This window comes from Bombina bombina, chromosome 4, assembly GCF_027579735.1.
Source record: "Bombina bombina isolate aBomBom1 chromosome 4, aBomBom1.pri, whole genome shotgun sequence".
In the NCBI taxonomy this organism is placed as follows: Eukaryota; Metazoa; Chordata; class Amphibia; order Anura; family Bombinatoridae; genus Bombina; species Bombina bombina.
In genome coordinates this window covers 1,176,127,923-1,176,143,410 of record NC_069502.1, presented here as the reverse complement: position 1 = coordinate 1,176,143,410, position 15,488 = coordinate 1,176,127,923, and positions in this window count along the sequence as shown.

Genomic DNA, 15,488 nt, shown 5'->3' with positions numbered 1-15,488 from the left:
ACCTGGGTAGTATTTGCTGATTTGTGGCTAAATGTAGCAAACCAATCAGCAAGCTCTACCAAGGTGCTGAACTAAAAATGGGCCGTCTCCTAACCTTTTATTACTGCTTTTTCAAATCAAGATAACATGAGAACAAAGAAAATTTGATAATAGGAGTAAATTAGAAAGTTGCTTAAAATTGCATGCTCTATCTGAATCATGAAAGAAAAAATGTGGGGTTAGTATCCCTTTAAAGGACTAGTAAATACAGTAGGTTTGCATTATCAACAAATGAATGATAAAAAGACAATGCTATAGCACTTAGGAGTAGATTTAATAAGCAGTGGATGCTGCTATCTAGGCCCATAGTTTCCGGTTCCCCGGAAACAGAATTTAAGGTGGTGGACTGCAATCATCCCTATTCAATTGAGATGATTGGTCGGGAATGCGGAGGGGGCGGCATTGCACAAGCATTTCACAAGAAATGCTTGTGCAATGTTAAATGCCGGAAGAGTATGCTGTCGGCATTTAGCGATGCCGGGCGGAAATGATTCGCTACAGCGAATCATGTCTGCCAGACATTTAAAAAATGTACCCCTTAGTATGAACTTTAAATGAGTAGTAGATTTTTCTGACAAATGTAGTTATGTCTATTTCCACTCCTCCTGTATCATGTGACAGCCATCAGCCAATCACAAATGCATATACATATAGTCTGTAAAGTCTTGCACATGCTCAGTAGGAGCTGGTGACTCAAAAAGTGTAAATATAAAAAGTCTGTGCACATTTTGTTAATGGAAGTAAATTTGAACGTGGTTCAAAATTACTGCTCTATCTGAATCATAAAAGCTTAAGTTTGACACTTTAGAGACTTAGCACCTCCTGTAGTGATATCTCACTTTATTAGTTTGATATTTACTTTTAGTTTATTGGAAATTCCCATTTGAATTACCTCATATACGCCTAGATTTAGAGTTTGGCGTTAGCCGCCAAAAGCAGCGTTAAGGGGTCCTAACGCTGCTTTTTAACGCCCACTGGTATTTAGAGTCAGGCAGGAAAAGGTCTACCGCTCACTTTCTTTCCGCGACTCGAGGCTACCGCAGATCTCCTTACGTCAATTGCGTATCCTATCTTTTCAATGGGATTTGCCTAACGCTGGTATTACGAGTCTTGGAAGAAGTGAGCGGTAGAGCCTATACCGACAAGACTCCTACCGTCAAATAAAATCAGTAGTTAAGAGCTTTATGGGCTAACGCGGGAACATAAAGCTCTTAACTACTGTGCTATAAAGTACACTAACACCCATAAACTACCTATGAACCCCTAAACCGAGGCCCCTCCACATCGCAAACCCTATAATACATTTTTTTAACCCCTAATCTGCCGCTCCGGACACCGCCGCAACCTACATTATACCTATGAACCCCTAATCTGCTGCCCCTAACATCGCCGACACCTACATAATATTTATTAACCCTTAATCTGCCCCCCCAATGTTGCCGCCACCTACCTACAATTATTAACCCCTAATCTGCCGACCGGACATCGCCGCCACTATAACAAATGTATTAACCCCTAAAACGCTGCACTCCCGCCTCGCAAACACTATAATAAATTTTATTAACCCCTAATCTGCCCTCCCTAACATCGCCGCCACCTACCTACAAATATTAACCCCTAATCTGCCGCCCCCAACGTCGCTGCTACTATAATAAAGTTATTAACCCCTAAACCTAAGTCTAACCCTAACACCCCCCTAACTTAAATATAAATTAAATTTAAAGAAATAATTTTACTATAATTAAATAAATGAATCCTATTTAAAACTAAATACTTACCTATAAAATAAACCCTAATATAGCTACAATATAACTAATAGTTACATTGTAGCTATTTTAGGATTTATATTTATTTTACAGGCAACTTTGTATTTATTTTAACTAGGTACAATAGCTATTAAATAGTTAATAACTATTTAATAGCTACCTAGTTAAAATAATTACAAAATTACCTGTAAAATAAATCCTAACCTAAGTTACAAATACACCTAACACTACACTATCAATAAATTAATTAAATAAATTACCTACAATTAGCTAAACTAAAATACAATCAAATAAACTAAACTATAATACAAAAAAAAGAAACACTAAATTACAGAAAATAAAAGAAAATTACAAGAAGTTTAAACTAATTACACCTAATCTAAGCCCCCTAATAAAATAAAAAAAGCCCCCAAAATAATAAAATGACCTACCCTATTCTAAATTACAAAGTAATCAGCTCTTTTACCAGCCCTTAAAAGGGCTTTTTGCGGGGCATTGCCCCAAAGTAATCAGCTCTTTTACCTGTAAAAAAAAATACAAACCCCCCCAACATTAAAACTAACCACCCACCCAAACCCCCCTTAAATAAACCTAACACTAACCCCCTGAAGATCTCCCTACCTTGAGTTGTCTTCACCCAGCCGAGCCAAATTCTTCATCCAAGCGGAGCAAGAAGAGGTCCTCCATCTGGTAGAAGTATTCATCCAAGCGGGGTAAGAAGAGGTCCTCCATCCAGTAGAAGTATTCATCCAAGCGGCGTCTTCTATCTTCATCCATCCGGAGCGGAGCGGAGCCATCTTCCATCCAGCCGACGCGGAGCCATCCTCTTCAACCGACGGACTAACGACAAATGACGGTTCCTTTAAGGGACGTCATCCAAGATGGCGTCCCTCGAATTCCGATTGGCTGATAGGATTCTATCAGCCAATCGGAATTAAGGTAGAAAAAATCTGATTGGCTGATTCAATCAGCCAATCAAATTGAAGTTCAATCCGATTGGCTGATCGAATCAGCCAATCAGATTGACCTTGCATTTTATTGGCTGATCGGAACAGCCAATAGAATGCAAGGTCAATCCGGTCGGCAGATTAGGGGTTAATAAGTGTAGGTAGGTGGCGGCGACATGGGGGGGGGCAGATTAGGGGGTAATAAATATAATATAGGTGTCGGCGATGTTAGGGGCAGTAGATTAGGGGTTCATAGCTATAATGTAGGTTGCGGCGGTGTCCGCAGCGGCAGATTAGGGGTTAATAATAAAATACAGGTGTCAGCAATAGCGGAGGCAGCAGATTAGGGGTTAATGAGTGTAAGGCTAGGGGTGTTTAGACTCGGGGTTCATTTTAGGGTGTTAGGTGCAGACTTAGAAAGTGTTTCCCCATAGGAAACAATGGGGCTGCGTTAGGAGCTGAACTCTGCTTTTTTGCAGGTGTTAGGTTTTTTTTCAGCCAGCTCAGCCCCATTGTTTCCAATGGGGATATCGTGCACGAGCACGTTTTTCCAGCTTACCGCTACCGTAAGCAGCGCTGGTATTGAGGGTTGAAGTGGAGCTAAATTATGCTCAAAGCTCCCTTTTCTGAGGCTAACGCAGCCATTCAGACAACTATAAATACCAGCGTTGTCTTAAGGGTGCGCTGGAAAAAAAAGGAGCGTTAGCACCGCGGGTCTTTACCGACAAAACTCTAAATCTAGGCGATAGCTTTTCATTGGGTTTTCAGATTCCAAGTCATTCCAATCCATTTAAAAAACAGTGATGACGATTAATCACAAGCTTTTGAAATGCATTTGTGACCAGGTAGCATCCTCTATAAACTGCATGTGTACAATTCAGCTGTTGCATTGGCCATGGGGAAAGTCTGCAAAACCTCCCTTGTAGAATCTTGTTTATTATTGATGTTTTAACTAGAATTACTTTTTATTCGCTAAACTTAGTTCAAGCTTTTTTAAGTTGCATAATTTCTAAACTGCGGTTCTTCTAATGGGCTGGAATGGCTTACAGATGGGATCTGAAATAACCAGTGATTTGTCATATCCTTCACTATGCTCCGTGACGCAGTTACCAGACAACTTGCAGATACGGCGAGGGGCAGGTGGAAATCTTTATGAATTGCGCAGCTTTGATTTGTAATTTTGCTATGATTTTTTTTTTTGCAAGATGTTAGTTTCATAAAAAGGTTTTATTGAATAAAGTTCACCCTAGTTCAGCATCACTGGGTTATTCTATGTAAAGCCTGAGCTGGTTTTGCACCCCTCCTATAATGCCCATACGTGACTGTCCTGTTTAGCAGGAAGTGACCCTTGTTAGAGTGTAGCTCATGTTCTGGTAGGTGATGTAGCTAAGCTTCTCAAGGCCAGTCCTCAAGGAGCGCTCACTTTACAGCCATTAAATATTATCCCTTCTTGTGCTGAGCCGCAGCTCTGTCACTGTCTCACCTGTACCTAGGTACCGAAATACCTTAAATCTGGTCTTACAGGGCTTTCTGAGAACATGAGCTGAGAAACAGTGACGTAAACAATGTAAACATAATCCTACATAATTACAAGATGCTTAACGGTGTAATTACACACCTGATACAGTAGCGCTCTCTTTGTTATTACACTACTGATACAGTAGCGCTCTCTTTGTTATTACACACCTGATACAGTAGCGCTCTCTTTGTAATTACACTACTGATACAGTAGCACTCTCTATGTAATTACACACCTGATACAGTAGCGCTCTCTTTGTTATTACACTACTGATACAGTAGCGCTCTCTTTGTTATTACACTACTGATACAGTAGCACTCTCTATGTAATTACACTACTGATACAGTAGCGCTCTCTTTGTTATTACACTACTGATACAGTAGCACTCTCTATGTAATTACACAGCTGATACAGTAGCGCTCTCTTTGTTATTACACTACTGATACAGTAGCACTCTCTATGTAATTACACACCTGATACAGTAGCGCTCTCTTTGTTATTACACTACTGATACAGTAGCACTCTCTATGTAATTACACACCTGATACAGTAGCGCTCTATTTGTAATTACACACCTGATACAGTAGCACTCTCTATGTAATTACACACCTGATACAGTAGCGCTCTCTTTGTTATTACACTACTGATACAGTAGCGCTCTCTTTGTTATTACACACCTGATACAGTAGCGCTCTCTTTGTAATTACACTACTGATACAGTAGCACTCTCTATGTAATTACACACCTGATACAGTAGCGCTCTCTTTGTTATTACACTACTGATACAGTAGCACTCTCTATGTAATTACACAGCTGATACAGTAGCGCTCTCTTTGTTATTACACTACTGATACAGTAGCACTCTCTATGTAATTACACAGCTGATACAGTAGCGCTCTCTTTGTTATTACACTACTGATACAGTAGCGCTCTCTTTGTAATTACACACCTGATACAGTAGCGCTCTCTTTGTTATTACACTACTGATACAGTAGCACTCTCTATGTAATTACACACCTGATACAGTAGCGCTCTCTTTGTTATTACACTACTGATACAGTAGCACTCTCTATGTAATTACACACCTGATACCGTAGCGCTCTCTTTGTTATTACACACCTGATACAGTAGCGCTCTCTTTGTAATTACACACCTGATACAGTAGCGCTCTCTTTGTTATTACACTACTGATACAGTAGCACTCTCTATGTAATTACACACCTGATACAGTAGCGCTCTCTTTGTTATTACACTACTGATACAGTAGCACTCTCTATGTAATTACACACCTGATACAGTAGCGCTCTCTTTGTTATTACACACCTGATACAGTAGCGCTCTCTTTGTTATTACACTACTGATACAGTAGCGCTCTCTTTGTAATTACACACCTGATACAGTAGCGCTCTCTTTGTTATTACACTACTGATACAGTAGCACTCTCTATGTAATTACACAGCTGATACAGTAGCGCTCTCTTTGTAATTACACACCTGATACAGTAGCACTCTCTATGTAATTACACAGCTGATACAGTAGCGCTCTCTTTGTAATTACACACCTGATACAGTAGCGCTCTCTTTGTAATTACACACCTGATACAGTAGCGCTCTCTTTGTAATTACACACCTGATACAGTAGCGCTCTCTTTGTAATTACACACCTGATACAGTAGCGCTCTCTTTGTTATTACACTACTGATACAGTAGCGCTCTCTTTGTAATTACACACCTGATACAGTAGCGCTCTCTTTGTTATTACACTACTGATACAGTAGCGCTCTCTTTGTTATTACACTACTGATACAGTAGCGCTCTCTTTGTAATTACACACCTGATACAGTAGCGCTCTCTTTGTTATTACACTACTGATACAGTAGCACTCTCTATGTAATTACACAGCTGATACAGTAGCGCTCTCTTTGTAATTACACACCTGATACAGTAGCACTCTCTATGTAATTACACAGCTGATACAGTAGCGCTCTCTTTGTAATTACACACCTGATACAGTAGCGCTCTCTTTGTAATTACACACCTGATACAGTAGCACTCTCTATGTAATTACACAGCTGATACAGTAGCGCTCTCTTTGTAATTACACACCTGATACAGTAGCGCTCTCTTTGTAATTACACACCTGATACAGTAGCACTCTCTATGTAATTACATAGCTGATACAGTAGCGCTCTCTTTGTAATTACACACCTGATAATGTAGCGGTCTCTTTGTAATTACACACCTGATACAGTAGCACTCTCTTTGTAATTACACACCTGATAATGTAGCGGTCTCTTTGTTATTACATACCTGATACTGATACAGTAGCGCTCTCTTTGTTATTACATACCTGATACTGATACAGTAGCGCTCTCTTTGTTATTACACACCTGTTACAGTAGCGTTCTCTTTGTTATTACATACCTGATACAGTAGCGCTCTCTTTGTTATTACACACCTGATACAGTAGCACTCTCTATGTAATTACACACCTGATACAGTAGCGCTCTCTTTGTTATTACACACCTGTTACAGTAGCGTTCTCTTTGTTATTACATACCTGATACAGTAGCGCTCTCTTTGTTATTACACACCTGTTACAGTAGCGTTCTCTTTGTTATTACATACCTGATACAGTAGCGCTCTCTTTGTTATTACACACCTGTTACAGTAGCGCTCTCTTTGTTATTACACACCTGTTACAGTAGCACTCTCTTTGTTATTACATTACTGATAGAGTAGCGCTCTCTTTGTTATTACACACTTGATACCGTAGCGCTCTCTTTGTTATTACACACCTGATACAGTAGCGCTCCCTTTGTTATTACACACCTGATACAGTAGCGCTCCCTTTGTTATTACACACCTGATACAGTAGCGCTCCCTTTGTTATTACACACCTGATACAGTAGCGCTCCCTTTGTTATTACACACCTGATACAGTAGCGCTCCCTTTGTTATTACACACCTGATAGCGTAGCGCTCACTCTAAAATGAAATGCATTTTTTTACCCTGTATGCTTGTGTGTGTCTATGTGTGTGTGCCTATGCATGTGTGTATGTGTATGTGTGTGTTTGTATGAATGTATGTGTGTGTCTATGCATGTGTGTATATGTCATTGAATGTGTGTTTTGTGTTTCTATTCTTGTATGTGTGTGTACGTGTGCATGTATGTGTTGTAATTTTATGTGGTATATGTTTGTGTATATCACCATAAAAAATAAAATACTACACAATTGTGTTTGTGTGTATTAGTGTGTGTTTTTGCATAATGCTATAAAATTAAATTGTGTGTTTTTGTGTAATGTTAATAATGTTAAAATGTAATGTATAGGTGTGTGTGTTTATAGGTGTAGGTATGTGTGTATAGGTGTGCCTAGGTGTGTGTGCGTAGGTGTGTGTGTGTGTAGGTGTAGGTGTAGGTGTGTGAAGGAGTAGTTGTCTGTGTATGAGTGTAGGTGTGTGTGTGTGTTTGTGTGTGTGTGTGCGTAGGTGTGTGTAGGTGTGTGTGTGTGTGTGTAGGTGTGTGTAGGAGTGGGAAGGAGTAGTTGTGTGTATGAGTGTAGGTGTGTGTGTGCACATAGGTGTGTGTGTGTGTTTGTGTGTGTAGGAATAGTTGTGTGTGTATGTGTATGAGTGTAGGTGTGTATGTGTTTGTGTAGGTGTGTTTGTGTGTGTAGGAGTAGTTGTGTGTGTATGTGTATGAGTGTAGGTGTATGTTTGTGTGTGTATACATAATTGTAGCTCACTAAATTAAGCAGACTATTATAAGCTAAAAAGTAAATGTTCAATTTATTTATTTTCTATTATTGTTTTATAATTTTAAACACTTAAAGGTGCAGTGAACACCTTGACATATGTATATACAATGTTAAGTTATGTATAATGAAAAATATATGCAATATCTTTTATTTATTTTGGCCCCTTTTCATGTTATTTAGCTCTGGAATTTGAGCACTTTCTAATTCTACAAACTTGAAGTACACTTGTTGACTTCTTAAGGCTAACCCTGCTACATTGATTTCCCCAACTGACTTTATCTGATACCAATGTATACAAACATAATGACTGTGGCTAGCTTTGCTGTCTGCAGACTAAAGACCAGTCATGTAATTACGATGTGCTTACTGCCCCTTTAAGGTTCATTCATTTCAATAACAAAGTATAAAATGACAAATGAATACAATGTACTTTTCTGTTTAACATTTTACAGCTAAAACATATTTTCTATAGTTAAATCAGGTCTAACAAGATCTCAAAGAAAACGTGTTGAATGAGTTACAAATGTGTAATCTGTGACTTGTGTTTGTTCTCAGGAGGAAGAGATTACGCAGAGCACATTGTACAGATGTCGCACATAGAGTAATTTATACCTAACCTGAAACACTTTCTGCAAGAGGATGGCACACAATGACTACTCCACAGGTACCAGCAAATATTTCTCTTCAGCAGTATTATTGTTAAAGGGACATGGGACTGCAGCACTGACTGCATGATGTAGTTGTGTAGAAATTCAATATAAAACGACCTGTTTTGGGCCCCATTTCATTCTTACACCTATCACACTCTCAGGGTTCTTTTCTGTAGAACAACATATTGTGCCCTCTGCTGCCTCGTGTGCTAGTAAATGAGTGGCTTTGGGAGCCTGCACTGAGCAATATCATTAGCAATAAGTTTATTCTTACTTATATAGTAGGTCATCCTCTTTATAGACAGGTCACAAACTATTAGCTTTTTTTATCTACACAAGACATTATAGATTATATTTTTTTGTGAAGGACATATCAATGTCAGTTTAAATATAATCCCCATACCCAAAATGCTACTTAAGATGCTTTTTAACATATTGCTCTGAAAGGGAATAAGAGAAAATGCAAGTGATGTATATATTTCCACAACACGTTGTTGCCACCAAGATTGCTTTTGATGTACGGATTCACCAGAAATCTGAAAATGTGTGCCAAATGGTTAGCTTACTACATCTCACCCAGAATCCTTAGCTGCCAAACCCTGACACTGGCACTGAAAAAACGGTTACTTCCTGTATGCTGAGCAAGCCTTCACTTCTCCAGCATTTAGTTAGAGTGGCACCCGGCATTATTCACATAAATGCATAGGTCTAGAAGAATTCCCTGGATACAAATATTGTGAAACAGTTACCTTATTATGGCCTAGATTACAAGTGGAGTGCTAATTTATCACGCCCATTTGCGGGTATGTGATAAATAACCAGTCATTACAAGTGACTGCTGGTTAATGTTACCGCAAGCTCGCAGTAGCAATTAGGGCTTAAAACATTTACCAGAGGTCAGACCTCTGGTTAATTTTTTAAATGTGCCCCAACTGCCCCTCAAAAAAATGATTATTACCTTTTTTAAATGAAAAAAGAATCTAGCAATTTTTTTATTATTTTTTTAAAAACTGCACTAGGCAGTTTTTGGGGGCTAACGTTAGTGGCTGTTGGGTGTTTTTATAAAAAAAAAAAAAAACGGCACTGAAAAGTGCCTTTACATTGCGGTCTATAAAAACTGTGTGCTCCCTGTAAATATGTACGGTATATGCTTATGTACATATATATTTATATATACACAACCACATATATGTAGATATTCATATACATATATATTTACAATTTGCTGCCATCTATGCTCCCACTAGAGCCTATGGAAGCGCACTCTCGTGAGCGCAATGCTTCCCACATTTGGGTGCACTGGTATTACTCAGTGGAGGGCAAATATCGCTTTTGCAAAAGCAATATTTTGCACTCCACTAGTAATCAAGCCCTATATTGGCTGTATACAGGCTCAGACACTAATAAAAAGGGAAAATATGTATCAAGCTCCGTATGATACATGATGCAGACTCGCCAGAAACAGCAGTTATGGAGCAGCGGTCAAAAAGACCGCTGCTCCATAACCTGTCCGTCTGCTCTGAGCAGGCGGACAGACATCGCCGAAAATCAACCCGATCGAGTACGATCGGGTTGATTGACACCCCCCTGCTGGCGGCCCATTGGCCGCGAGTCTGCAGGGGGCGGCGTTGCACCAGCAGCTCTTGTGAGCTGCTATTGCAATGCTGAATATGGCGAGCGTATTGCTCGCCGTATTCAGCGAGGTCTAGCGGACCTGATCCGCACTGTCGGATCAGGTCCACCAGACAATGATAACTAGAGGCCATTGTCTTGGCCCCTTCATCAGCGGGAGAGGGTACTTATAGATGACGGGCATTTGTTCCTTATGTTGTGAGTGCGTCTTCTAAATGGCCTGAGATTTTTCATATGTCACAAGGCTAAGGCTAACAACTGTTAGAGAGAACGTTTGCTACTTTTGGACTTCTAAAATCATTGGTTTCAGACTACGGTCCTCAGCTAGTTTAATTACATTTTAATTTTTTATATAAAATGTTTTGTAATGTCTATTGAAACATGTATATAATAATGTCATTTTTATTATTAAAGGGACAGTCTACTTGAACATTTTTATTGTTTAAAAAGATAGATAATCCTTTCTTTCATGTAATTAGCAAGAGTCCATGAGCTAGTGACGTATGGGATATACATTCCTACCAGGAGGGGCAAAGTTTCCCAAACCTTAAAATGCCTATAAATACACCCCTCACCACACCCACAATTCAGTTTTACAAACTTTGCCTCCGATGGAGGTGGTGAAAGTAAGTTTGTGCTAGATTCTACGTTGATATGCGCTCCGCAGCAAGTTGGAGCCCGGTTTTCCTCTCAGCGTGCAGTGAATGTCAGAGGGATGTGAGGAGAGTATTGCCTATTTGAATGCAGTGATCTCCTTCTACGGGGTCTATTTCATAGGTTCTCTGTTATCGGTCGTAGAGATTCATCTCTTACCTCCCTTTTCAGATCGACGATATACTCTTATATATACCATTACCTCTGCTGATTCTCGTTTCAGTACTGGTTTGGCTTTCTACAAACATGTAGATGAGTGTCCTGGGGTAAGTAAGTCTTATTTTCTGTGACACTCTAAGCTATGGTTGGGCACTTTATTTATAAAGTTCTAAATATATGTATTCAAACATTTATTTGCCTTGACTCAGAATGTTCAACATTCCTTATTTTTCAGACAGTCAGTTTCATATTTGGGATAAATGCATTTGTTTCAATCATTTTTTCTTACCTTAAAAAAATTTTTGACTTTTTCCCTGTGGGCTGTTAGGCTCGCGGGGGCAGAAAATGCTTCATTTTATTGCGTCATTCTTGGCGCAGACTTTTTTGGCGCAAAATTTTTTTTCTGTTTCCGGCGTCATACGTGGCGCCGGAAGTTGCGTCATTTTTTGACGTTTTTTTGCGTCAAAAATGTCGGCGTTCCGGATGTGGCGTCATTTTTGGCGCCAAAAGCATTTAGGCGCCAAATAATGTGGGCGTCTTTTTTGGCGCTAAAAAATATGGGCGTCATTTTTGTCTCCACATTATTTAAGTCTCATTATTTATTGCTTCTGGTTGCTAGAAGCTTGTTCACTGGCATTTTTTTCCCATTCCTGAAACTGTCATTTAAGGAATTTGATCAATTTTGCTTTATATGTTGTTTTTTTTTTTCTTTTACATATTGCAAGATGTTCCACGTTGCAACTGAGTCAGAAGATACTTCAGGAAAATCACTGCACAGTGCTGGAGCTACCAAGCTAAGTGTATCTGCTATAAACTTTTGGTATCTGTTTCTCCAGCTGTTATTTGTATTGCATGTCATGTCAAACTTATTAATGCAGATAAAATTTCCTTTAGTACTGTTACATTACCTGTTGCTGTTCCGTCAACATCTAATTTTCAGAGTGTTCCTGATAACATAAGAGATTTTATTTTTTAAATCCATTAAGAAGGCTATGTCTGTTATTTCTCCTTCTAGTATACATAAAAGTCTTTTTAAAACTTCTCTTTTTTCAGATGAATTTTTAAATGAATATCATCATTCTGATACTGATAATGGTTCTTCTGGTTCAGAGGTTTCTGTCTCAGAGGTTGATGCTGATAAATCTTTGTATTTGTTCAAGATGGAATTTATTCGTTCTTTACTTAAAGAAGTGTTATTTGCATTAGAAATAGAGGATTCTGGTCCTCTTGATACTAAATATAAACGTTTAAATAAGGTTTTTAAATCTCCTGTAGTTATTCCAGAAGTGTTTTATCTCCCTGATGCTATTTCTGAAGTAATTTCCAGGGAATGGAATAATTTGGGTAATTTATTTACTCCTTCTAGACGTTTAAGCAAATTATATCCTGTGCCATCTGACAGATTAGAGTTTTTTGGGACAAAAATCCCTAAGGTTATGGGGCTGTCTCTACTCCTGCTAATGTACTACTATTCCTACGGCAGATAGTACTTCTTTTAAGGATCCTTTAGATAGGAAAATTGAATCCTTTCTAAGAAAAGCTTACTTATGTTCAGGTAAACTTCTTAGACCTGCTATATTTTTAGCGGATGTTGCTGCAGCTTCAACTTTTTGGTTAGAAGCTTTAGCGCAACAAGTAACAGATCATAATTTTATAGCATTATTATTATTCTATAACATGCTAATAATTTTATTGGTGATACCATCTTTTGATATCATTAGAGTTGATGTCAGGTATATGTCTCTAGCTATTTTAGCTAGAAAAGCTTTATGGATTAAACTTGGAATGCTGACATGTCTTCTAAGTCAACTTTGCTTTCCCTTTCTTTCCAGGGTAAATAATCATTTTCGTTCCTTTCCTCACAACAAGGAACAAAAGCCTGATCCTTCATCCTCAGGAGCGGTATCAGTTTGGAAACTATTTCCAGTTTGGAATATATCCAAGCCTTATAGAAACCTATAGCCAGCTCCTAAGTACCTATGAAGGTGCGGCCCTTATTCCAGCTCAGCTGGTATGGGGCAGATTACGTTTTCTTCAAAGAAATTTGGATCAATTCCGTTCTTAATCTCTGGTTTCAGAAACATTGTTTCAGAAAGGTACAGAATTGGCTTCAAGTTAAGGCCTCCTGCTAAGAGATTCTTTTCTTTCCCGTGTCCCAGTTAACACAGCAAAGGCTCAGCATTTCTGAAATGTGTTTCAGATCTAGAGTTGGCTGGAGTATTTATGCCAGTTCCAGTTCTGGAACAGGGGCTGGGGTTTTATTTTATCTCTTCATTGTACCAAAGAAGGTCAATTCCTTCAGACCAGTTCCGGATCTATCATTATTGAATCGTTATGTTAGGATACCAACATTCAAGATGGTTACTGTAGGACTATCCTGCCTTTTGTTTAGCAAGGGCATTATATGTCTACAATAGATTTACAGGATGTGTATCTGCATATTCCGATTCATCCAGATCACTTTTAGTGTCTGAGATTCTCTTTTTAGACAAGCATTACCAGTTTTGTGGCTCTACCGTCTGGCCTAGCCTCAGTTCCAAGAATTTTTTTCAAAGGTTCTCGGTGCCCTTCTTTCTGTAATCAGAGAATAGGGTTTTGGTATTTCCTTATTTGGACGATATCTTGGTACTTGCTCAGTCTTCTCATTTTCGAAGAATCTCATACGAATCGACTTGTGTTGTTTCTTCAAGTTCATGGTTGGAGGATCAATTTACCAATCAGTTCATTGATTCCTCAGACAAGGGTAACCTTTTTAGGTTTCTAGATAAATTCAGTGTCTATGACTCTGTCCTTGTCAGACAAGAGAAGTTTAACATTGATATCAGCTTGTCAAAACCTTCAGTCACAATCATTCCCTTTGGTAGCCTTATGCATGGAAATGTTGGGTCTTAGGACTGCCGCATCAGATGCGATCTCCTTTGCTCGTTTTCACATGCGACCTCTTCAGCTCTGTATGCTGAACCAATGGTGCAGGGATTACTCAAAGATTTCTCAATGAATATCTTTAAACCGATTTTACGACACTCTCTGACATGGTGGACAGATCACCATCATTTAGTTCAGGGGGCTTCTTTGTTCTTCCGACCTGGACTATAATCTCAACAGATGCAAGTCTTACAGGTTGGGGAGCTGTGTGGGGGTATCTGACGGCACAAGGGGTTTGGGAATCTCAGGAGGTGAGATTTCCGATCAATATTTTGGAACTCCGTGCAATTTTCAGAGCTCTTCAGTCTTGGCCTCTTCTGAAGAGAGAGTTGTTCATTTGTTTTCAGATAGACAATGTCACAACTGTGGCATACATCAATCATCAAGGAGGGACTCACAGTCCTCTGGCTATGAAAGAAGTATCTCGAATTTTGGTTTGGGCGGAATCCAGCTCCTGTCTAATCTCTGCGGTTCATATCCCAGGTATGGACAATTGGAAAGCGGATTATCTCAGTCGCCAAACGTTGCATCCGGGCGAATGGTCTCTTCACCCAGAGGTATTTCTTCAGATTGTTCAAATGTGGGAACTTCCAGAAATAGATCTGATGGCTTCTCATCTAAACAAGAAACTTCCCAGGTATCTGTCCAGATCCCGGGATCCTCAGGCGGAGGCAGTGGATGCATTATCACTTCCTTGGAGGTATCATCCTGCCTATATCTTTCCGCCTCTAGTTCTTCTTCCAAGAGTAATCTCCAAGATTCTGAAGGAATGCTCGTTTGTTCTGCTGGTAGCTCCGGCATGGCCTCACAGGTTTTGGTATGCGGATCTTGTCCGGATGGCCTCTTGCCAACCGTGGACTCTTCCGTTAAGACCAGACCTTTTGTCTCAAGGTCCTTTTTTCCATCAGGATCTGAAATCCTTAAATTTAAAGGTATGGAGATTGAACGCTTGATTCTTGGTCAAAGAGGTTTCTCTGACTCTGTGATTAATACTATGTTACAGGCTCGTAAATCTGTATCTAGAGAGATATATTATAGAGTCTGGAAGACTTATATTTCTTGGTGTCTTTCTCATCATTTTTCTTGGCATTTTTTTTAGAATACCGAGAATATTACAGTTTCTTCAGGATGGTTTAGATAAGGGTTTGTCCGCAAGTTCCTTGAAAGGTCAAATCTCTGCTCTTTCTGTTCTTTTTCACAGAAAGATTGCTATTCTTCCTGATATTCATTGTTTTGTACAAGCTTTGGTTCGTATAAAGCCTGTCATTAAGTCAATTTCTCCTCCTTGGAGTTTGAATTTGGTTCTGGGGGCTCTTCAAGCTCCTCCATTTGAACCTATGCATTCATTGGATATTAAATTACTTTCTTGGAAAGTTTTGTTCCTTTTGGCCATCTCTTCTGCCAGAAGAGTTTCTGAATTATCTGCTCTTTCTTGT